Raw genomic sequence first — 23,168 nt, 5'->3', positions numbered from 1 at the left:
TTCTTATATTTATTGGAAGCTGCTCCAGAAGCTCCTATAGCCCACTGGGTGTAAGGACATTTGGCCGCCTATCTCCCTCTGGACTCCGGCATAAGTAAATATGTACACAAGGGACTGAATGGCTATCAACATTTACATCCATTTAATACAAACAACATACATTGATTATCAGGTTTCACTGAGATAAAGAAGGGTGGGGAACCTGTGGCCCTCCGCTTAATTTAGGGAGGTGGGGGAGTCTGCAAGGAGAGATGGAGGGTGAATACTAAAACGAATGGAGCAATGTGAAGAGAAAGGGGGAAAGCCCTATTCAAGCATGCAATTCAGACCTCAGACAACAGCAATTTCTTCCTTCCAAGGTAACCCACTAGGGAAGGGGTCAGCAAACTTTTTCAACTGTCCCTCAGACCTTGTGCGGGACCGTGTCATGTGACGAAGACACATGAGAGCAGAAGCAGCAAAGCAGGCTGGGAAGTGCTGGGACTGCACAATCATTTGGGCCTACTAAGGTTCTTCAGGCCTAACTGCTAACTGTTGAGTCACTCTGGCATGTGACTTAGCAGCCAGTTTCCCTTTTGTGCTCTCTGTAAGATGTCAGTCAGAGTCAGTCTGTTTCAGTTGTGAACAGTCAGTATGTAATCTCAGTCAAACTGTTTGGAACCATGTTGTTTATGAAGAAGTTTATTTTAATTCAGTAAAGCTTTTATTCTTTAAAACTCTGCATTATTAAAACAAAAAAATTCCTTACAGTGGCACCTTAAAGACCAACTAAGTTAGTTCTTGGTATGAGCTTTCGTGTGCTGCGCGTCAGACAGGACTATATTTTGAAAAATAAATAAATGAATGAATTCCTATGCCCCACAAATAACCCAGATACACATTTTAAATAAAAGCACACATTCTACTCATGTAAAAACATGCTGATTCCCAGACCGTCCGTGGGCCAGATTTAGAAGGTGATTGGGCCAGATCCGGCCCCCGGGCCTTAGTTTGCCTACCCATGCACTAGGATGAGAAGATTGTATGTGAGGGTGACAAAGGGTAGCCCTACCCACTTTTTGCTCCAGCCCCACCACCCAATGCTACTCAAATCCACCCTCCCCCAATCATCCATTTGGCAAAACAACATTAGGAAGCTATTAGGATCAGAAAGTCATCATTTATAGATAACTTAGACTAAATTAAAATTTAAGAATAATTCTAAAGAAGTGTAATTAAATGCCTTTGAAAGAATATACATATAAACAGAGGTATCCATGTGGCAAATCCAGAGGGTGCTCCTGTACTGATTTACAACTGAAAGAAAATTTCATGCAATTGACATAAACGCATAAGTTCCTTTTGAAAAACAATGATTGCCTCAAAATACCCCTTTGAATACTATTTTTTGGTCATAATTCCAACTCTTATATCACTTCCAGTAGACTTTTATAAAGGGCACTGATGAACATCTAGGGAAAGCTGTAAAACATCAAATTGTTCTACAATTATGGTGCTGCCTTCAAAAGTCTCTGTGTGGGTCAGCATTGTATAATGGTACTGATGGTGTCAGCATGAGACCATCGTAGCACCACCACAGGTTACAATGAACTTTTGTAGTCTATCTTGCAGCTTTTGAAAAATGCAGAATCCATGCAGCCTACAAGCTTTAAGCCAATTCTTCTCTATTTCAGCAAAACAATTTATTTGCAAGAATACATAGAGAGCAATCAAAGGCAGGAAGATCTGCCAACACTTTCCATTTATTAAGGCAGAAAAGTGTCAATTACAGTATTAATTTATAGCACACTGAAAAGACAATCATTAACATCTGCCTAAATTATTCATAGCATTTTACTACAGAAAAGGGAGAGAAAAAGAGCAGCAAAGTTTGAATTCATAGGGTGCTGCTAGTCACTGCTGTTTCTAGGAGAAGAGAATGTGTTCCATTGTTAGTCTTTACATAAGTGAAAAGCTTGGCAGGAATTTTAAAGTCCCTCATGAAAGAGAGACCCAGGTTCCACAAAGATTTCTGCAGAACTGTCAAGCTAACATTATTCTAAAAATGTTGGAGACACAGAAAGCCTCTTTTCCAACTGAACAGCATTTGGAACCGTGTGCCCCAAAATGTCAACATTAACAAACCCAGAATTAACAATAACTATATTTGGCCACCTCATGAGAAGAGAAGACTCCCTGGAAAAGACTCTGGTGTTGAGAAAGATTGAGGGCACAAGAACAAGGGGACGACAGAGGACAAGATGGCTGGTCAGTGTTCTTGAAGCTACTAACATGAGTTTCACCAAATTGAGGGAGGCAATGGAAGACAGGAGTGCCTGGCATGCTCTGGTCCATGGGGTCATGAAGAGTCGGACACGACTAAACAACAATATTTTATTTTGTATAGACCATGGGCAGGCAAACTAAGGCCCAGGGGCCAGATTCAGCCCAATCACCTTCTAAATCTGGCCTGCGGACGGTCTGGGAATCAGCATGTTTTTACATGAGTAGAATGTGTGCTTTTATTTAAAATGCATCTCTGGGTTATTTGTGGGGCATAGGAATTCATTCAATTTTATTTTATTTTTCAAAATATAGTCTGCCCCCCCACAAGGTCTGAGGGACAGGGAGTCTTCTCTTCTCGTGAGGTGGCCAAAGTATTGGAGCCTCAGCTTCAGGATCTGTCCTTCCAGTGAGCACTCAGGGCTGATTTCCTTAAGAATGGATCGGTTTGATCTTCTTGCAGTCCGTGGGACTGTCAAGAGTCTCCTCCAGCACCATACTTCAAAAGCATCAATTATTCAGCGATCAGCCTTCTTTATGGTCCAGCTCTCAATTCCATACATCACTACTGGGAAAACCATAGCTTTAACTATACAGGCCTTTATTGGCAAGGTGATGCCTCTGCTTTTTAAGATGCTGTCTAGGTTTGTCATTGCTTTTCTCCCAAGAAGCAGCCGTCTTTTAATAGGGTAAGGCTAATCTCTACTCAGGGTCTAAAGCAGGAATGGGGCAGGAAACATAATTTTGACACTTCTTGTATGTCAGGTGTACGAAAGTGTCAAAAGAAAAGACTGCTGTGGCAAAGATTGAGTGGACATTTTGTAGCAAACAAAGAATTCCTCAGCATCAACAAGCTACTGTTCTCCACGAGACAAAAGCAAGCTCTAACTTCTGTAACTTAGTACATTTACTGAATTCTGAATTACAAACCAAAAGGAAGAAGAGGGTTTTAGCTTAAACGCTTTGATTACAGCAACTCCAATACATATTTGTAGCTCCAGGTGCACAAAAGCTTCACTGAATGCAAACCTTTCCCTTCAAAAGAAGAGGGCAGAAATTGTTGTGCATATATGTCTTGTGCGCATTCCATTTATCTATAAAATGTGCTGTGAAAAAAATATTGCCTGCTTAATAAATGAGGCGGTCAACAAAATTATTTACGCTCGCTTGCACCCTTTCTTGATCAAATGTAAATTACTGCCAACTAATTTTAAACTTTGATGTCTCTTGCTTGATATCTGTGTGAAAACATGTTTGTATTTATAGCACGAAAAGGAAGCAGTTCTAGAAAAATAGCTCTATTATCTGAAGAACAAAACAAAAGTTCAAGAACAGCCCAAAATATTCTTGGAAGAGATCAAGTGTTCAGCAAACAATAGACATTTCCTTCAGGACCTAATGTACTTGCTATGGGACAGGGTGAGGGAAGCCAAGGGAATAACTTGCTACACAGGACAACAAAAGTCCCAGCTAATTGAAAAAGCTCCACATTATGGATGTATTCCCCGTATTGTCTACAAACAACAACTATCTTGTTTTCTGGAAACACACACCTACAAGGTCATAACAAAACCTGAGAGAGATATTGCTTCTATTTTGCTGTAGTTTTGTTCAACACATTCTCTTCTAATATATCACACATGGGGTTACCATTATCTTCCTCAACAAGGCAAGATCGGGAATATTATACTTGTAATATTCTAAGATAGATTCTTTACACAATCATTGTCACTCCAGCTCTCAACGGCAATTTTCTTAAACTCTAAATGCTTGAATATCGGCAAAGCAAATTTGTTTGTCTTTTCAGCAGGATAACACTCCTGGCTGCCCAGCCTGGCATACACATAGAAACATGAAAATAATTTTTTATAAAGCAGACAAAATTCAATTCAATCAGAAAAAGTCCTGGTAACAACCACAAACCTATTGGTTATTTTTAGTAAAATATGTAACAGTAAGATTATATAACTGAATTTAGGTCTTCTGTCCTTTAATTCTGGTGGGAAAAACTCCACTTTATATATGTCAACCTACTGACTTGTCTACGAGCATTCAGTATCTTGTTCATAAGAGAAGGTTTAGCCATGTGCATGGCTTGGACCTTGAGCCAATCCTACTCTTCTTTTTAATAAAAGTACCCTGTCTTGTTGGGGAAACGGGTGGCACTGTAGTCTAAACCACAGAGCCTAGGGCTTGCCAATCAGAAGGTCGGCGGTTTGAATCCCAGCAATGAGGTGAGCTCCTGTTGTTCAGTCCCAGCTCCTGCCAACCTAGCAGTTTGAAAGCAAGTCAAAGTGCAAGTAGATAAATAGGTATCACTCCTGCGGGAAGGTAAACGGTGTTTCTGTGCGCTGCTCTGGTTTCGCCAAAAGCGGCTTAGTCATGCTGGCCACATGACCTGGAAGCTGTCTGCGGACAAACGCCGGCTCCTTCGACCTATAGAGCGAGATGAGTGCCACAACCCCAGAGTCGTCCGCGACTTGACTTAACGGTCAGGGGTCCCTTTACCTTTACCCTGTCTTGTTACGTGCTGGTTTAAGTTTCAAAACTAGAATTAGCAATTATCTGCTTTCTAACGAGCATGAGGAAGCAGCAGCTCAATATGGTTTTATAGCAAAGCCCCAGGGACCATAACAAGACAACTGATCAACAAGATTGTGGATGGAGATGGAGAAATGCAGACACGACAACACTGGATGCATTTGTGAGTGACATGATCACTCCCCAGTACCCTCTCTGGCTGCAGGAAACCCAGAAACGTTATTGATCTTCTGAGGAATTCCAGGCAATGAAATGGGCTGGATGGTTAGAGCACAGGTGGCACGAGTCTTGGGTGAATACAGCAGAGAATATGTGAAAGCATATAACCATGGCTACCATGTGGCGCTGTTGGCAGAGTGGAAAGTCTATTTATCTGCCTCTATTGCATCCTCAGAACAGCTCTGGCTGAACAGGCTGGTTAAACCCAATCTGAGGGGGGAGAAACAGCTAATCACTCAGAAGTGCACTGGGATGCATTTACAAAAGCACCGAGAACAAAGCTGCAGACATCTGTATCAAACTAGACACCACAGTTGAGGCAGGTCCTGCAGATCTGTGGGATCAGTTTCAATTCCTGAGGCCTGAGAATAATAAACTGGACATTTGCAGGCAGTGTTAGAAACTTAGATATGTAAGCTAGGCACCAAATGGCTTCTTAAAACAGGGTTATGGCCACCAAAATTGAATGCCTAGTTGCCATTGGGGGCCAGATGGCTCGAAAGTCGTATTTTTCAATATGCATTTTTGGTTCCTGAAATTTGTTCTGATTGTGCAAATAAAATATTACAGATAGAATTATTGTTGCTTGTTTGGGAAAAAGGCAAGATCCAAGGATTCCTAGGCATGCACCTCCAGATGGTGGAGACATCAGGTGCCATCCTGGCACCCAGGCATCTTCACTTAGTGACAAGCTACATACAATGCGCCTGGTGCCTGATGAATTTCGAACACTGCTTTCAGGGGTTAGGCTCTGCGAATGCTCTCACCCCATAGTTTAGAGGAGATCGCAGTTTAAACCAGCCTTCCCTCACCTGGTGTCCTTCAGATATTGTTGGCCTCAAACTCCCAGTCTCGGCCAGCCTGCCAATGGTCAGGTAAGACAGGAATTTTAGTCCAAAACACCTCAAGGTGTAACCCATATATCTTCAAAATAAGTTTTCACATCACATTTTGGTCTTCAGTTTCACTTCCAAATGATAAGAATCCTATCAATGGACTACCTTATTTCTGTTGTTCTAAGTATTAAAGTTGTGCATAATACACTAAAGCTAGTTATTCTGCTGCAAATATGAAACATAAAAGAAAAACAGTGCAAAAACAGGGGTGTGATGGCCATTAATGAGCTAATTATCAGATTTCCAGAACCTGTAAATTACTTTCTGTTGGGAAAAAACCTAAGAAGTGCATACTAATTGTGTGTGACTGGAACAGTCATGCAAAGGCACTGTTAATTAACTTTTAAGTTCAACTTGCTGTGATAGTTGCATTTTATTTACGATCTTGTATACCTCTTTTTAGTCATAATTGTTCTGACAAGTGCAATATGAATGACAATAGTTGTAGCTGATGTCCAACATGCTAGTAGTGTTCAAAGCCTGTTCCCAGCTCCAGCTACTTAGCCCTTACACATGCTTGCCATTTCTTTTAAGAATAGTTTCACAGGCTACAGCCATAAGTGTGCTCATGCACACCTCTAAGTATTCCATTGTCTAAATATTGAATGTACTGCAAAATAGAATCACTGAGAAAAAATACTTATACATGAGTGTATCCATATAGTGCAATAATCATATGAATTTCCCATATGTTTGAAAATTTCAGTGTAAGAATTCACTGCTGTGATACATATAAACGGCACCCCAAACATAATGCAGTCCTAAAATTGCACCAAGAAAGCAGCTTGTCTGTTCCCCATAAGTTTATAAAATGACAGAATTGTAGACATGGAAGGAACCCCAAGGGTCAACTAGTCCAATCCTCTGCAATGCAAAAATCACTACTAAAGAATCTCTGGCAGATGACCATCCAACCTCTGTTTAAAAACTTCTGATGATGGGGAGTCCATCATCTTCCAAGATAATCTGTTCCACGGTCAAATAGCTCTTACTGACCAAAGTTCTTCCTAATGTTCAGTTCGAATCTCCTTCCTTGTAACTTGAATCCATTGGTTCAGAGCCTACCCTCTGGAGCAGAAGAAAACAAGCTTGCTTCATTTTCCATGTGACAGCCTTTCAGTTATTTGAGGATGGCTATCATATCACATCTCAGTCTTCTCTTATACAAGCTGGACATACCTAACTCCCTCAACCATTCCTCATAAGGCTTGGTTTCCAGACCCTCTGTCACCTTGGCCACCCTCCTGTGCAGACATTCTAGCTTGTCAATATGTTTCTTAAACTGTGGTGCCCAGATCTGAGCCCAGTCTCTTCCTGTAAAGCCTCTTCCCTTGCAAATGTAAAAGCAGCTTGGTAAGAAAATTTTCAACAGGAAAATGCCCAAAGGAAAGTGGTTTAACCATCTATATTAGTACCAGTTCTCAAACAACTTGGAAAGGAGCTACTTCTCCCTTGCTTCAATTCTCAATCTTGTTTCTCTCCCCCTCCCCCACTTATAAGACTATCAAAAACAGTAAATATTTTAGCTTCAGCTGAGAGAGTTGCTTTTTTAAAATGTTATTTCATACTACTGCTTATTGTTTTTTGACTGTAAGTTGCCCTGGACTTTTATGGAGGAGAGGATATAATTGTTTTAAGTAACAAATTGTCACTGAGTGGTTGGACACAGAGGAATAGTGAGAAGAACCAGCTGGGAAACCAACAAGGGAAGAAGGCTTAGAGCCAGGGGAGCAGTGGTAGGATGACTACAACGACTGGTCAGAGGGAGAAGAGGGAGAAGAGGGAGAAGACTGGGAAAGGGAGGTGTTGGAAGCTAAAGATGTAACACAGCTTAGTGAGCTGGGAGAGTCTACGGCAGAGAGAAGTCCAGAATCAGAGGTGGAAGCCAAGGCCAGCGAATGGGAGGAGAAATGAGGGCAAGAGGCAGAAATGAGTCAGGATGGTGAAGAATCATGGTATCTCCCCCTCCTACTATGCCAACAAGCACCCCTCCTCCCCATATCCCAGAACCAGAAGGGGGCTGAAACGGGCGGAGAAGCAACAGGCTGCATGCAGGTGAAGTGTCTGATTGCTTGGGGAAAGCCCTGGAAAGGAGAGAATTTAGAAAACTCTGGGGAGGCGGGAACTTTCGGTCTTAGCAACTGATTCATGGGATAAGACCTACCAGGAATGAGGTGGAGTGCTCATTAGGCCTGACACTCTGCCAAGTCTGTGGAGATCATGTTTTTGCTTACAAAAAGTTAACTCCCAACTTTGAATGGTCTGATTTACTGCCAACTCGCTCTTTGACATAAATACACAAATAATAAATTTCCAGCATCCACTGTTAAGGAAAAAGAGGTGTATGATTGATATTCAGAAGGCAAAAGGGAATGTCAAGTATGCTGTTTCTCACTCTCATCCAAACATGTTTGAGTTAGCAATTACAAGACTCCTGGGCATACTAGCTAAACAGAAGTATCAGCTGGTAAGAGAGACATGGCAAACAAAACCTCCCATAAGAAACTGTTGAAGGCATGCAGCACATGTGAGAAAAAAATGTGAACACACGTATACATGTTTCATCTGAGTAAATAAAACAATGTTCTCCTTTTTCCTGTCCCCCATTACTTGAAGCTGCTAACAACTCAAAGTACCAAATGCTAGAAAAGATTTGGAAATATTACCAGAATTTCTCTACTGAATTGCTTATGGAGCACAATTGCTGCATGACTAACTGTCCAACGTTCTCATTTCCCCTAAATATCTTGAGGAAGGGGAAGGGAAACTTTTCTATGCCGTAGAGAAATGTTGTGCCTGGATGGAATGGCATTTATTTAAGCAATGCAATGCAACTGTATTGCCCAGCACAAGAAACACTGCCACATTCCAGGGACTCACATTATAAATCAAACCCCCTATCAACTTTTGCTTTCATTTGATAGCAAAACTGCTTCTTTGTTTAAGCTACAGAATGGTATCCTTGTTATTATTGGGCTATCTTGCCCAAACAGCTGTGTACTGCACTTCTCACAGCAAGACATTGCAGTTCACTCAAGCCAAAAGGTAAGCGAGAATGACAGAGTAGTTCTGCAGCAACTAATAACCAGATCTGCAATACATATTTCTCAAATGTCTTTAATAGTTCCCAAATAACAGCCTTGTTAGTCTCCTACCCTAATGTAGACATATCTTGCCCTTTTTGGTTTGCCACAATAGGTCAAATTACTTTTCCTCTTCTCAATCCCTCAATACCTACCAACTTTTAAAACTAAATAGTTAATCCACCCAATGTGCTCTAGTCCATAAAACCTAATGCAGCAATAAAATTATTAAGTCTGTAAAGTATCCCAGAACTTTCCTCCTTTTTCTTGACTAACCAATCTCTATCCACCTATACATTTCAAGGTTGCAGTTGCCTTTTATTATATGCCTAAAAAGAGGAACACATAGTTTATGCTGTGAGGATTCCACTAAACCTGTAATCGCATTACATTCTTTGTAGTCTCAAATAATTCCCAAAAAGCCTTTATCACTGTTACCCTTTTGCTCCCTCTCTAAACTGAAAACATGTCTGTTGTCTTCAAGAGATATAGAAAGGCTAGATATCAGTGCTGACTGGTGAATGTTGGTGTCAGACAAGGAATCACTCACTTCATTTCCTGTACATCACTATAAGTTTACCAAGTACTAAAATCCATTTGTCGTTTCATAAGCTGGACATTTTATCTTGACAAAACTCAGGGTTTCACTTCCCATTTAGGTGGTACTCTGCTGAAGTGACTAAGCGGAACCTCATGTAAGTAAAAAATGAACAGTGGTATTTCCTTTGGTAGATCTTTGGGCAGTATTCCACTAACGATTCTCATCAGTGCAAGGATTTTGACTTCTACAACAGGCCTTTCCTACCCTCTTCTCCACCCACATGAGTCCAGCACCTACCTCAAATCTTCTCCAGATGGTTGAGGGAACACCTGGAATAGATTTAGGGGCATGGGGAAGGAGAAGAGGATTAAGTTCTGTGGCACAAGCAGAAATCCTTATGCTGATGAATGGCTCTCCTTAATGCTATGCTGGATTCAACCCTTTGACTTTGAAACCAATTCCTTTCTTACTTGGATAGTTATGAGTAAATGCCAAATGTGAAAACCAAGGGAGTACAACCAGACTTTCATTTAATTAGACACCTGAAATGTTGTTTTCTATTATGACGAGAAAGTGTATTCTCCAGACACAAAGAAAGCAATATTGTTTTACATGCCCAATGGGTTTCCCCATAGGATTTTTTATTATTATTCTGTTATAAACACTTGTTGTGCTACATTTTGGAATTAAAAAGAACATTTATGTTGCAGAGCAATGAAATATAGGTCTCTGCTACAGACAGAGTTCAAAGATTCATATTGCCCCTATTAGGAAGAAAAATACTTAATTTCCAACCTACATTGCAGAGCCCAAACACTGAAAAATGCTGTGGCACCTTTGAAAAAGTCTGACTAATTGCTTTGAGCCTCCTTAGGCATGTATCTTTACAATTCCTTTCAGTACACTGGTGGTAGTTCTGCAGAACATTTCACAATACTTATGTTCTAATCTGTATATAAATAGGTCTCTTCTGGTTTGGCAGAGCAAGAGGAGCTTCAATAGCATGGTGAGTTATTACTTTAAAGCAAATGGAAGATTGCACCAGAAGTTGACAATAGTATGCCAAGTCAGCAGTAGGAGGTCAAAGGTTCAATACAAGAAAATTTCATGAACTTAAGGAGCAGTCTGAGATGGCAAGTGAGACAGTCTACCTAAAAGGGCACAATACTGTAGAGCAGGCATGTCCAAAGTCCGTTTCAGGGGCCTAATTCGGTCCGCCCCCATGGCAGCGTATGTCCTGGGGTAAAATCCTAAAGAAAACCTCAACAATTTTGGTTGGCCCTCACACATGTTCCCTTCAGCAAATCTGGCCCTCTTTGAAAAAAGTAGGGGCGCCCCTGCTGTAGAGGCAGAAATCTGCTGCTGATGGTTGTCACAAACTTCAGTTGATTACATAGCTATTACACATAACACACATACTCATGGCTCAACCCTATGCATGATCATTTCAGTCTTTCAGAAATGAGATGTACATGCATGGGTAGTCATGCCAGCATACTACCACAATCAACAGCACTGAAGTAATGACCAGAGTAGCCTCCAAAACTGATGCTACAGAAGTGGGCTGCCTACCCATTTTTGTCAAAAACCCAAGACCCAGCCAGGACCTAGAGGTGGGTTTTATTGCTTTATTTTTACTGATAATGCTAGTGTTTCTGTCCCAATTTCAACCATTCATTTTACACTGCAGTTATGGAACCGTGGCTTTTTTTATCCATATACTGCCAAGTTGTGTTAACTTTTATATAGAAGGAAAGAACGGCATACTAAGATACCACCCAAGATTTCAACACATCACCAGCAGTGGTGCAATCATGTAAACCTGAGGAAAAGCACAATGCAAATCTCTGTGGTTTTCCAAGCTAACAGGATTGCTAACCATTTTTATCCGAAAATGGATAACATGAAATGAGCACTAGATTTCTGCTAGACTCTACTGGATTACCAAAAGTGATTTTTAAGTTGTAATAATAATAATAATAATAATAATAATAATAATAATAATTGTTGTTGTTGTTGTTGTTGTTTATATGCCACCCATCTGACTGGGCTGCATAGCCACTCCGCTCTGGGTGGCTCCCAACAAAAAATAGTAAAAGTTCAGATAAAATGTGGAAATTAACAGGTAAGGAAACATCAGGAAGATGGGGGGAAAGTGCCATCTGAATGCAGTCATTGTGACAAGTGACAGCATTGTGTCACTATGGATGAGGCATGAAGCTTATATTAGTAGAGACTCATTAGCCAGTGAAACCACACACACTTGAATCAGCAAACTTTCCTCACGTTATTTGATGAGAGCACATGAATCATCATAGCATGGGAACCAAGCCAGTTGCTTCTTAGTAGGCTTAATATAAAACCCTCAGGTGAGAAAAGAGAACTGAAATTCAGGAGCGCTTCTGTAAGCACAAGACATTTTTCAATCTCTTTGCACAATCATCAGCTAACACGAGACCTCATGCAGCTTCTTGTACAACATGTCAATATGCATGCTTGTGCTATGTGCCACATTTTGTTAACTCTTGTGCAACATTTTACAAAACAGTACCACTGCCAGAATTCTTTCCATTGTTCACATCGAGAGTATTAGAGAGGATACTACTTTTAGTATCAATTTTAAAAGTCTGAGTGCACAGTAAACAGAAACTTTCTTATTCCCACCCTCCTCAATATCATTGCAACCAGCCTCTTCTTTAGATACAGAAAATATATATACTGTATGGATACCATTGCTATCTACAACATCTACTGAAAATAACCACAGAAGACAGGAGACAAGAAATGAAAAGTAACAAAAATGAACAATTTGCAGAAAGGGTTATGCAGTACAAAAAAAAAAAGTATTTTAAAGTGCTGTAATATATGTAGTACTGTTTATCTGAAAGTCTTTCTATACAGTCTACATATATTGCTTTTTTAAAAAAAGAAAAAGAAAACAATCAAGAAAGTACTCATTATTCAGTTTTAATGACAACGTTCTAGAGACACATTCTAGAGACTTGTTGATGTATTTTGCAGCCCAACCATAAGAGAAATTCCTGATTTATAGGACTTATTTCCAAGTTAAGTGTTCTTAGTATTGCAATCTTAGCCACAACAAGCTACCTGGCATTCGCAATTTCAGCAGAACGTGTTAAAGCCAACAACAAAATTAACCCACATGTTAAGCAGGAAGTGGCAGAGAAGGTACTAGAAACATCACTATGAAAGACTGCATTAATATTTGAAGCACTACTTTAGGTGAACACTGCTGTGTGTCATTCCCTCAAACAGCTGCCAGATCTTAACTGTCAGGCTGATCCTATGCATACTTACACAAATGTAAGCTCTATGTCCAGTGGAGGTTACTTAGAAGTAAGGAACATATGTTTTCTATCTTTGTAATACAGCAAATAGACCATACCACCTTCTATTAATAAATCACCCCTTCAAGAAAATAAAAGCCCTGTAATGACAGACAGACAGCAACCCCCCTCCCCCTGCTGTTGACAACAATAATCATAAATTCACGTACAGCCTCATTCCTTTGGTTTTTGACAATCCAAGCTTGTGGGTGCATTTCTTGCAAGAAGAAACATAAAATAGGAATAGAAAATAAATATGAAAGGGAGCCCTATCCTAGCAGCTCTCCACAAGTTGTTGGACTCCAACTCTCTCCAACCCCAGTCAACACTGTAAGAAATGACAGGAGCTGTACTCCATTCAGACCAACTGGAAGAGTTTGGGTTTCCCTACTCCTGCCCCATAATATGCTCTCCTGTTCAGCATTATTTATTAATGGAACAGATTTATATCATACTTTCTGCTATCTAGGTCTCTAAAATGGCTTACAAACATGTTTGTATAAAATGTATCTTCTGAGCAGGGACAGGACTTAATCTTATAGATAACCTATTTTCCAGGTTATCTTTTAGCATTAAATCAGACCTAGCAATCAAAGTTTAATATCAAAAACCTAAAGAAGAAAGGGAACTACTGATGAACTACAACACACAAGTCCAAGTTTACGACTTATTTTGCGAGGAAGCTAAGCTAACACAAACTTATTTTTAGATGTCAAACTATTAACAAAATAAAACTATCAGATATATTGATTATCTTGTGTGGCAAAGCTAAAGCAGAAACCTATGTGCAGCAGAGTACTGAATAAAGATATAAGACTCCAGTCCTTAGCACACTTGCAAGTGCGGTTCATTGAAATTGCCAGGAGTCTCTTTCAGGTAACCTCATTATAGTCAAGTTGTAAGAATCTTGATTATGAGTTGAATTCCCTGCTGTGCAGAGTTCACAGTGAAAACTCTCATGCCAGCTCTTCAGATCATCTTCTGTAACTGAAAATTGCATTATCTCACTTAGCTGTTATTAACCATTATTAATATTTCATACAAAGCCACAGCTGGAATACAGTAAGCTCAGGAGTAATCTCAACTACAAAAGAGAAGAGGGTGTGGGAAGAAAAAGGACCTAACATTCTTTTACTTTGAAGCACTTTTCAAAGCAAAAACTCCACCCCTCCAGAAGAATTGTTTAAATATCATGTTTATTATTGTTTCCAAATCAAAGACAACAGCTTCTAAACACAACTTTATCTGCTGCAACAGCAGATGAACAAGTGACTTCTGCATCACATCTGCAGTTCCTGTGTGCAACATTTGGAACTGACTTGGGATGGGTGGAGAGACTTTATGGTACAATGGCATCTAGGACAAGTAGCAATGTTAAAGTTTCTAGTCCGTTCATGCAGAAACTTTCTTCCATGAGCAATCAAGTTTCAATAGTTTGAAAAGCCTTAAATAAAGGGCAGCTGGCCACCCGGTTTTATAAGCAGGCAAATCACTGCCAATGCTAACATGTGAAACTCAACTAAGCTGCTCTGTATTGTGTACAAATAGTTGCTAGCTCAATGAGTGCTACTTGACCCAGAGGACTGAGGTAAGCCACATGCTCTGCTCCCACCATCATAGCAAACCACCTGCTAGGCACAAGTCCTACTATGCAAGATGCATGGAAACATAGGAAACTGCCTTATAACTGGGTCAGACCAGTGGCCCATCTAGGTCATTACCTTCTTTGCTGATTGGCAACAGTTCTCCAGGACTCGATATAGCAATTTTCCCCAGGCTTAACAAGAGATGCTATGGATTACAGGCTTGTTAGCTGCTACATTTATACTAGAGCAAGTGGAAGATAAGCCAAAAATAATTAAATGCAAGCTCCTCCTACAATTCTTTTCAGCTTCCTAACTAGGCCGAAATCCCACTGTTACACAACGTAACTGTCTTCCCAAGCTCCTTATTGCAATACACAAGTTCTCAAGCTCTCATTGCCTACTGATCAGGAGAACTGACCAAGATTCTGTTATACTCTGTGGAAAGCTGTATTTACTGTTAATTATTCTTCTAGTCAGCAGAGAGTGGGGCACAGAGGAAAGGATTAACTCCACTTCTAGAAGGCAAGGTCAAAACGGTATTAAACTTCCTGTGACCATCCAGAAGAGGAGGGGGTCAGTCCCCCAGTCCATAGACTTGGTCCTAGCAATAACAGTGTCTCCCACAGACAACTCTAGAGCAGTGGCAAAGCAGAACTAGGTAACTAGAAGAGAACAAGGAACCCAGAATAAATCTGAGATAGAATAGTGAAAGGAACACTGCAAAGTGCAGAAGATACAAAACAGAAATCTCTCCCCACTTCATAATATTCCAGGCTGAACTCACAAGGAACACTTCATGGTAAATTCAACTTTCCACTGTCAGTCAGCCGAGGACTGGAGCACACAGGAAATGTTTTTTTCAGAAGCAGTATCCACAAGACTAGGTGGGAGAATTTCCAGTCACAGGACCTGCTGAAGGACCCTCCTGCTAAAGGCCACCTCGTCAAGGACATATTTGTCTCCCTTGCCGAGACTCCCAAAGATGAAGCAATGGGCTTAGTGGTTGGCTAAGATAGAATGGGTCACAGTGCCTAAGAGAATAGGCTGAGACTTAGAATGGTAGGTACACCAGTGCTATACATTCCCTGACCAACCAGTTAATGGTTCCTCTGGACACTTTCTTTGCCCTGGGCCTCTGCCTTGTAAAACACAAATAGGGATTCTGTGCATTTCAACTCTTTGGTACGTGACAAATAGATCCAGACTCCCCTCCGGACATCCAGTTTATGCCATTTCTTTTCCTATGCTTTCTTTTTTCTTTTCCTAGCTTTTTCCTAGCTTTGAGAAGTCAAGCAATATAGACCCCAGGAACGGGTGACAACTAGAGTTCACCTTGGGTAGGAAACTGAGATCAGGATGCAAGGCAACTCAGTTCAGGATAGATGCCACATAGTTCCTGACTGACTGATTGATAGCACCCACAATTTCCCTATCTGCTCATGGAAGCAACTGCCACCAGGAACACAAACTTCCACATAAGCTCATGTGGGATGGAACCCAATGATTTGAAGGAAGATACCATGAAGGTCCTCTGCATAAAAAGAGACATCCCAGTCAGGAGGTATGTGGATTACCAGAGGGGAAATTATGGAAGCCACTCACAAAAACTGAGGTGTACTCTGGTACCCACATAATGCTATCCAGGGCCACTGGCTGGTGTTTAAAAATGTTGGGAGCAAGGCCTTGCTTCAGATCTGCCTTCAAGAAATCCAGGACTACTGGGACTCTGGCCTCCAAATGGCAGACTGTGTCACGTGCACCTCTGGAAAGCCTTCCACAAAAAATGTTGCAAAATGTGTTAGCAAAATGTGGAACATAGCACAAGCATGCATACTGACATATTGTACAAGTTGCTGTATTAGGTCTTGTGTTAGATGATGATTGTGCAAGAGACTGAAAAATGTCTTGTGCTTGTAGAAACACTCCTGAATTTCATTTCTCTTTTCTTGCCTGAGAGTTTTATATTAAGCCTACCACAGAGCAACTGACTTGGTTCCCATGCAATGATGTTATCATGTGCGCTCATCAAACAATGTGAGCAAAGTTTGCTGATCCAAGTATGTGTGGTTTCACTGGTTGATGAATCTCTACTAATATACAGTATTTTTCGCCCTATAGGTCACACTTTTTCCCCTCCAAAAATGAAGGAGAAATGTGTGTGCGTGCTATGGGGCGAATGCAGGCTTTCGCTGAAGCCTGGAGAGCGAGAGGCGTCGGTGCGCACCGACCCCTCTCGCTCTCCAGGCTTCAGGAAGCTATCCACAAGCCTTGCGCGCCCGGCGGGAGTTCCCGCAGGCTCGCAAGGCTTGCGGGCAGCAGCCTGCAGTGCGGAGCACGGGGCGCCCTCCGGAGGACGCCCCGTGCTTTGCGCAGGTGTCCGCAAGCCTGCAGCGCCCGGGGGATCTCCCCCCGGGCGTGCAAGGCTTGCCGACGGCAGCCTGCAGCACGGAGCACGGGGCACCCGTGAATGTGGCATGGAACTGCCCTAGGGCAGCAAGTTGATGACTGCCATGGAGCCCTGAAAGCAAGCAAAGTCCATGGTCTAATGGTTAAAACTTGGAATTGGCCAGTTCTCTCTCTTTTGAGCAGTGCTTATGGTCACCTCAAGATGTTGAATTCAATATTAAATGTTGAGAGAACTCTTCCAGTGATTCTTATCTGAAGGAGCATGAGTTCATGATGAAAAAAATAACCTGAACATTCCTGGTTGATTTGGTGTAGGAAAGACCCTGAACATCTTACCATTGACACAAGGATAGGAGTATACCCCTATGAGCCACAGCTGGGCCAACAGTGCCAAGGACTGAAGAACAACTCACACACCCTCCCCCTACAAAAAAGGTATGGTGGACAACCTTGATTTAGATTATTGATTGCCTTACCAGGGTTTGAGCCACAGGTTATGTCCCTGCAGCACTTTCTGGAAGAGCTGATGAAGAAAAAGAGAAAGATGGTGGGGGAAATGAATGTTCCCTTTGTCTCTTTGATCTATGCTCTCAGTGCCTAGGCAGGCATGAAATACATTCGGCAAGTGTTTCTTTCATAACCTCTTCATTAAGCCAGCCCAATATCTCTGTGGGCAAGTGGATCTGATCCCCTGAAGGATTCACTGTCCTTGCAGCAGGGCTATCCCCAGATAAAAGCTCCTGTCCTTTGCTACATGTCTGAAGTTTCCCTCCATCCAAGGAGATGATGCCTCACAAGCAATGGAAGCACGTCCCACTCTTCTCACTAAGAGACATGTTGGGCCTTCCATTCCTTCCCTACACTCTCAAAACATATAGTCTGTATTCCCAAGCAACTGGCATGGGCCAAAGTTTCTGCTACAACCTGCCTCCTTACTGTTTTTAGAGATGGTGAGGAGACACAGAGCTGCCTGGAGCACATTCCTTGCCTATCAACATGGCCCCAAAGAAACAGAGCACCAACATGAGCTAGCCATGCTGTGTTTAGCACTGGCCCCAATTTTTTGTTTGCTCAGGAAGAAAGGGGGGGGTGGAAGGACAGATGCTAAGCTAAGCTAACATGCTAAGCTGTACAAAAGCGTGTTGTTGTCCCTCTGCAAGGTGGTACGCTAGGGAGGGGAAGAGCCAGAAGGGGCCTCTAGATATACCCTCCCCTTAATCTGGATCCCTGTCTCTCCTGGTTACAACGCTGGGGTGTGAACGAAAGATAAAATAAGAAGCTTCCCTTCCTTCAAAAGATGTGATGCTGGAGAGCAAAGGAAAAGGAAAGGGAAATAAATCATAACTGCTCCTGCCTGCAAAGCACACAGACCTAAAAATTAGTCATGCTCTCCAATTGAAAGAGTCAAAACTGTGGGGGAAAGGTTCCTTCCTCTTCTGGGTAGCCACAGCAAACCGTTTTTTAAAATATAGTTTTGACCCTGCCTTCTAAAAGCAAAGTTAAACTTTTCATCTATGCTCCACTCCTCCAGTGACCAAGAACTAGGTATAGTATTAAAAAAATACTTTACAACCACAGATCTTTGACAATTCTAACAGTGCATGCAACATGGCATGTGATATGGTTATTTAAATGTTCTCCTAAGAACTGCTATCCATAGCACTGCTAAAAGAGACTAACAAACAGCACACTAGCCAGGTCCAATATTTCCCAAACACACCCCTCTCCAACCTTCACATTAACCTCAGATAGCACACAAATCTTCTTTCCAAATCAATTTCCTCTATGGTGAAAACTCTAATTTTAATCTTAGCACACCTTCAGACAGCATGCTAAGGCTACAACTCTAATAATTTCTACTCAAAAGAACTGACAGGGATTGCTTCTACATAAGTGGGATTAGAGCTGCTTCCTAACCAACTAGTTCAAAGCCAACATCAGGTATGAACTCAAATGATGGCTTTATGCCAGAGGCGTAGTTAAGGGGCAGCTAGCCAGGTTTTTTGCCCAGAGGGGTGTGCCATTGAGGCTCCCAGCTTGTGTGTGTGTGTGTGTGTGTGTGTGTGTGTACACAAATGCACATGGGGGGGTAGCCAAACTGAGTCTTTGACACAGGTGAAATAAAGCCTAGTTTTACCTCTGCTTTATGCCATCACCCAAAGCCCCTCATCTGCATGGTGTCTAATATTGCCGCACTGTGCATGTGCACTGATATAAATGCACACAAAGCAGTTTGACGGAACAACAGGTGTTATCTAGTTTTCACACAAAACATCCCGTAGCCTCCTGTTCACACACACACCGTTAAAACCTTACTACTCTTAACCAGAATCACCAGCCCCACCTCATCCCACTTCCTGCCTTATATATTTACCCCAGGCTGTAATCCTATGCACACTTGAGCGTAAACCCATCTAAGTCACTGGGACTTCATAGGCCCAGCCTTTCTACAAAGCTGCTGTCTCACCCCACTCACTCACACTCACACACACTCACACACACACACACACACACACACACACACACCTGGCCCTGTAACTGCCTCCAGTCATAGTTTTAAGAACCTAAGAGCTGCCTTTGCAGGATCAGACCAAAGGCCTACCAAGTTAAGTCCAGCTTTCTGTTGGCCAAGGCAGATGATACCTGGAAGAGGTGAGGGAAACCCACAAGCGGGGCGGAAAGCACAACAGCCCTCTCTGCCGTCCACGTTCCCCAGCAACTGGTCTCACGAAATACTTCACCTGGTCACTTCAGATGGGCAAGGCGTGTGTACACAACAGCTCTCGACTCGACCGGCTCCTAGCTGAGGCGACGAGGCCCCTCCGCCTCAATTCCCTCCTCCTCCTCGCCCCCCCCTCATATCGTAGCAACTCACCTGGCCAACAACCGCAACCCCGTCCTACGTAACACACCAGCCGCACCTCGACCTCGGCCGCCGGAGTTGCTGCTCTCCTTTCCTCGCCAGCGCGCGCCCCGCCCCGGCCGCATCTCCTCGCTCGAGCAGAAACCCCGCCGCCCTCAGCCGCCCCGACGTTGCTACCAGAGCGAAGGCTTAATAGGAGGACGAAAAAATACCACCACCACCACTATTACTACTATTATTACTACTGCTGCTGCTGCTGCGACTAGCTAGAGTGCAATTCCTCAAGTGTCGACCCCCGCTCTCCCGGCCACTCTTGCAAACATCCCAACCCCACACTCGCGCCTCCCTCGCCCCCAATTTCGGCGCGTTTCGCCTCTGCTCCCGCCTCCCCCCTCCAGCCACCAGTTCGCATATGTCTCCAAACCTGGCCCTCTGCCCGCGCTCCCCTGACGCGTCAAGAGCTATATTGGGAATCCCGGTTGCTCCCGCTGGCGCCGCTGCTTAGCCAGCGGGCGGGGGGAAGGTTCCCGAGGGGACCCACCGGGCACTCACCTACCTTCCGTGGGCCGCTTTCCCTCCGGAGGCTCCCGGTTGCCAGTGCCTGGCGTGCAGCAGCAGCAGCAGCTGTGGTTCTGCAGCAGGCGCTTCTCCGCCGGCTGGGCTAGCTCGCGACGGGATGGAGGAGGCTTCTTTGGACGGGGCTGCCTCGCCTCCTCGCCCGCCAGCAACACGGGGAGCGCGCGGCGGCCCGTGCGGTCTCGGACGGAGGCGGAGGAGGAGGGGACTGTCGGCCGGGCGGGCGAGCAGGCAGGCAAGCAGGGAAAGAGGGAGGGAGGGAAAGCGACGGCTCCGCCACGTGACGGGCAGTGTCATCCTGCGCAGCCATCTTGCGTCCTTGCCGCGCCTCCTCCTGGAAGAAGGCGGCGGCGGCGACAGGGCAGCGGCATCCCGTCGGCCTCGGAGCTGGCTTCCCAGGCGCGGCCTAGACGGTTTCCCGAAAGAGGAGGCGGCCCGGGGAAAAGGGACGTGATGCATGCAAGGGTGGCTACTCGGCCGGCTTGTAGGGGCAGCGGGAGACCCGCCGGCAGCGCTTTCTTTGGCGGAAAAAAGCCGGTGACTTGACTCGGGTGTGAAAGCCGCCAGGTTACTCGGGACCTCACCTACCTCGCAGGGTTGTTAGTGAGGGTGAAATGGGAGTGGGGAGGGGGGGGAAAGCATGTTGAGTTGAGCTCCTCGGGTGGCCAAGCGGAGTGTCCGTGTGAGTAGGAATTAAAAAGGGACAAACCACCGACTGGGGAAACCCAACTAGGAGCTGCGAGTACGTGTGTGCTGTTTGAGTGGTTTGCTCAAATATTCCCCATTATGCCCAGTGGAGCAAATGTGCACAGGGTTGCATCTTGAGCCTGTTGCTCTTAACTGAGCAGTGAATCCCACCGGGATCCAGAACTCCTAAACAAGGGTGTGGAGGGTTGCGTCCCCACATGCAGGCATTTGAACGCGTGAAACCTTTCCCGGTATATACGGATTGGGGTTAGTTGGGAGCTTCAAGCTGCTGGTATTTCTGCATGGCAGTTTACTGTTAAAAGATTGCTAAAGCGAATTACATTCGCTTACAGAGAGTGAGTAGTTATCCCAGGGTAACTTCAAAGAAGTTTTCTTTGTTTTGTACAGTAGTATCTGTTTCCAAGCAAGCATGTCCCTAGGATATATCTAAGCTACAAAATGGGAATTTCTGACACCCTGTGTATGTGAGAAGACTTGTGCACAAAACAGTATTTTGGTCACCCCAGACAACGCCCCTGGTTTTGGGAGTTTGATCTGGAGAAATTCTGCTGGTGCAAAGTAGCAGTAGTGGTTTTATTGGAGAGGAGGAAAGAGACTGACATAAATAGCAATAGACAGTGCCTGGTGTTTATAAATAGCTCCATTTCCTCAGTGATGAAACCACTTCAACATACACAATTTTTGTAATACTTCAGATGATGCTAGCCTGTAAAGTAAACTTTACCTGTCTGTCTCTGTATTATAGACTAGCAGGATAGAAGTTGAGAGAACAGTGACTTGTCTGGGGCCACCTGAAAAGGTGACAGCTGAAATGGGATTTGAACTGCGAATTGTCTAGCTTACATTCATAGTCACTATACTATAATGCTTCCTCACAGTGCTTTTTTTTTAGGGGATACCTCTTTTGTTGTTGAAAAGTGTGGCACTTGACGTACTGTAACAACTCAATGGTGAGTACCTGCACCTCTTTCTTTTTGGTTAAAAAGTGTGATACTATAATAGCTTCATGGTGAATACCGACACCTCTTTTTCTAGAAAAAAACACCGCTTCCTCATAACAGTTTAAGTAAAGGGGGGAGCTTTTAAATATAAAATGTAAACAATATGGAAGGGCACCCTTTGTATTAATTACATACATATTTTTAATACCAAAGTACATTCTCTATTTCCCCCTATAAATAAAATCATCCTGAAATCAGTATATCTGACCTAGAATCTTTTCCGCTCACACTCTGCTCTCTAGGAAGGAAGTATTTCTCTGTGGTGGGTGAACCTAGAAAGCAATGTATGATTCCCCCCCCCCCCCCGCCTACCAATTCTCAACAAATATATCTAAAATGTCCAGACATTGTTGGGAAGGGAGAGGTTAATAAAACATTACAGGCAGTAACTGGCATAAAAGGAGCCTTGAATACTGTTCTAAATAGCAACCATAGCATATGACAGTTATACAAATGCTTATACTTCGAAGTCCAATAACTTTAATAAGCTTTAGACCTAGCTCTATGACAAATAGTTCAGTAGTTACGGAAGAGAAACACAAAAGGCTACATTACAAGGAAGGACAACAAAGAAGGGACTTTAAAAATAATTGGAATGGGGGTGTATTGAAAGAACAAGGTGTGATAAATTGGATAAAAGGAGAATAAGCACTTGGAATTTTTGCAATTCATCTCTCCTACATAAATTCAGCAACTAATGGGCTGTAAAATTGACTGTATAATACAACTAGTGTTCAGTGCTTGACATACTCAGCCAAAGAGGAGTCCTCTGTAAGTAAGCAAAATACTTGGGGAGAAACACGCAGGAGTTTTTATTATTATTTTCAATTGCTTGTGCTTCCTTTTTAAGGAAGGTCACTGCCCACAAGGTGAATCTTGGTTTTAGCAACTTCTACACTATCATTCATTGTCACATTTCATTTCCATTTATCCTAAAACTGCTACTCATTTTTTGACTGTAGAAAAACACACTTTCTCCTCTTGGGATGTTGGGCTCAGGTTTTTATATATCCTGCCCTCTCCCCAATCATAATGATAAACAGTGTGCCTCTACAGGTATCAATATTTATTATATAGCATTCTAAAATGAAGGGAGGAGGTGGCTGAGTGGGCCCAACCTTGAATACTTTTAACAGTAT

The 23,168-nt window shown here is 43.0% G+C and overlaps 1 protein-coding gene across 5 annotated transcripts in view; it reads right to left on the bottom strand.

Moving 5' to 3' along the window:
* Positions 1–19,960, bottom strand: part of SGMS1 (sphingomyelin synthase 1) — a 66,771-nt gene extending 46,811 nt beyond the window's left edge. For 2 of the 5 annotated variants that reach the window (XM_081912997.1, XM_081913000.1), the window contains exon 1: positions 19,757–19,960. The gene's annotated coding sequence lies outside the window, so the exon portion shown is untranslated. Of the gene's footprint in view, positions 1–19,524; positions 19,548–19,622; positions 19,693–19,756 lie in introns of those variants that run through there. The other 3 variants (XM_081912998.1, XM_081913001.1, XM_081912999.1) reach the window with 3 other exon arrangements.
* Between the last annotated feature and the right edge of the window lie 3,208 nt (positions 19,961–23,168).

This window comes from Podarcis melisellensis, assembly GCF_964234715.1.
Source record: "Podarcis melisellensis genome assembly, chromosome: 5".
In the NCBI taxonomy this organism is placed as follows: Eukaryota; Metazoa; Chordata; class Lepidosauria; order Squamata; family Lacertidae; genus Podarcis; species Podarcis melisellensis.
Note: the sequence above shows the minus strand (reverse complement) of the source record. Positions and strands in the feature narration are given on the sequence as shown.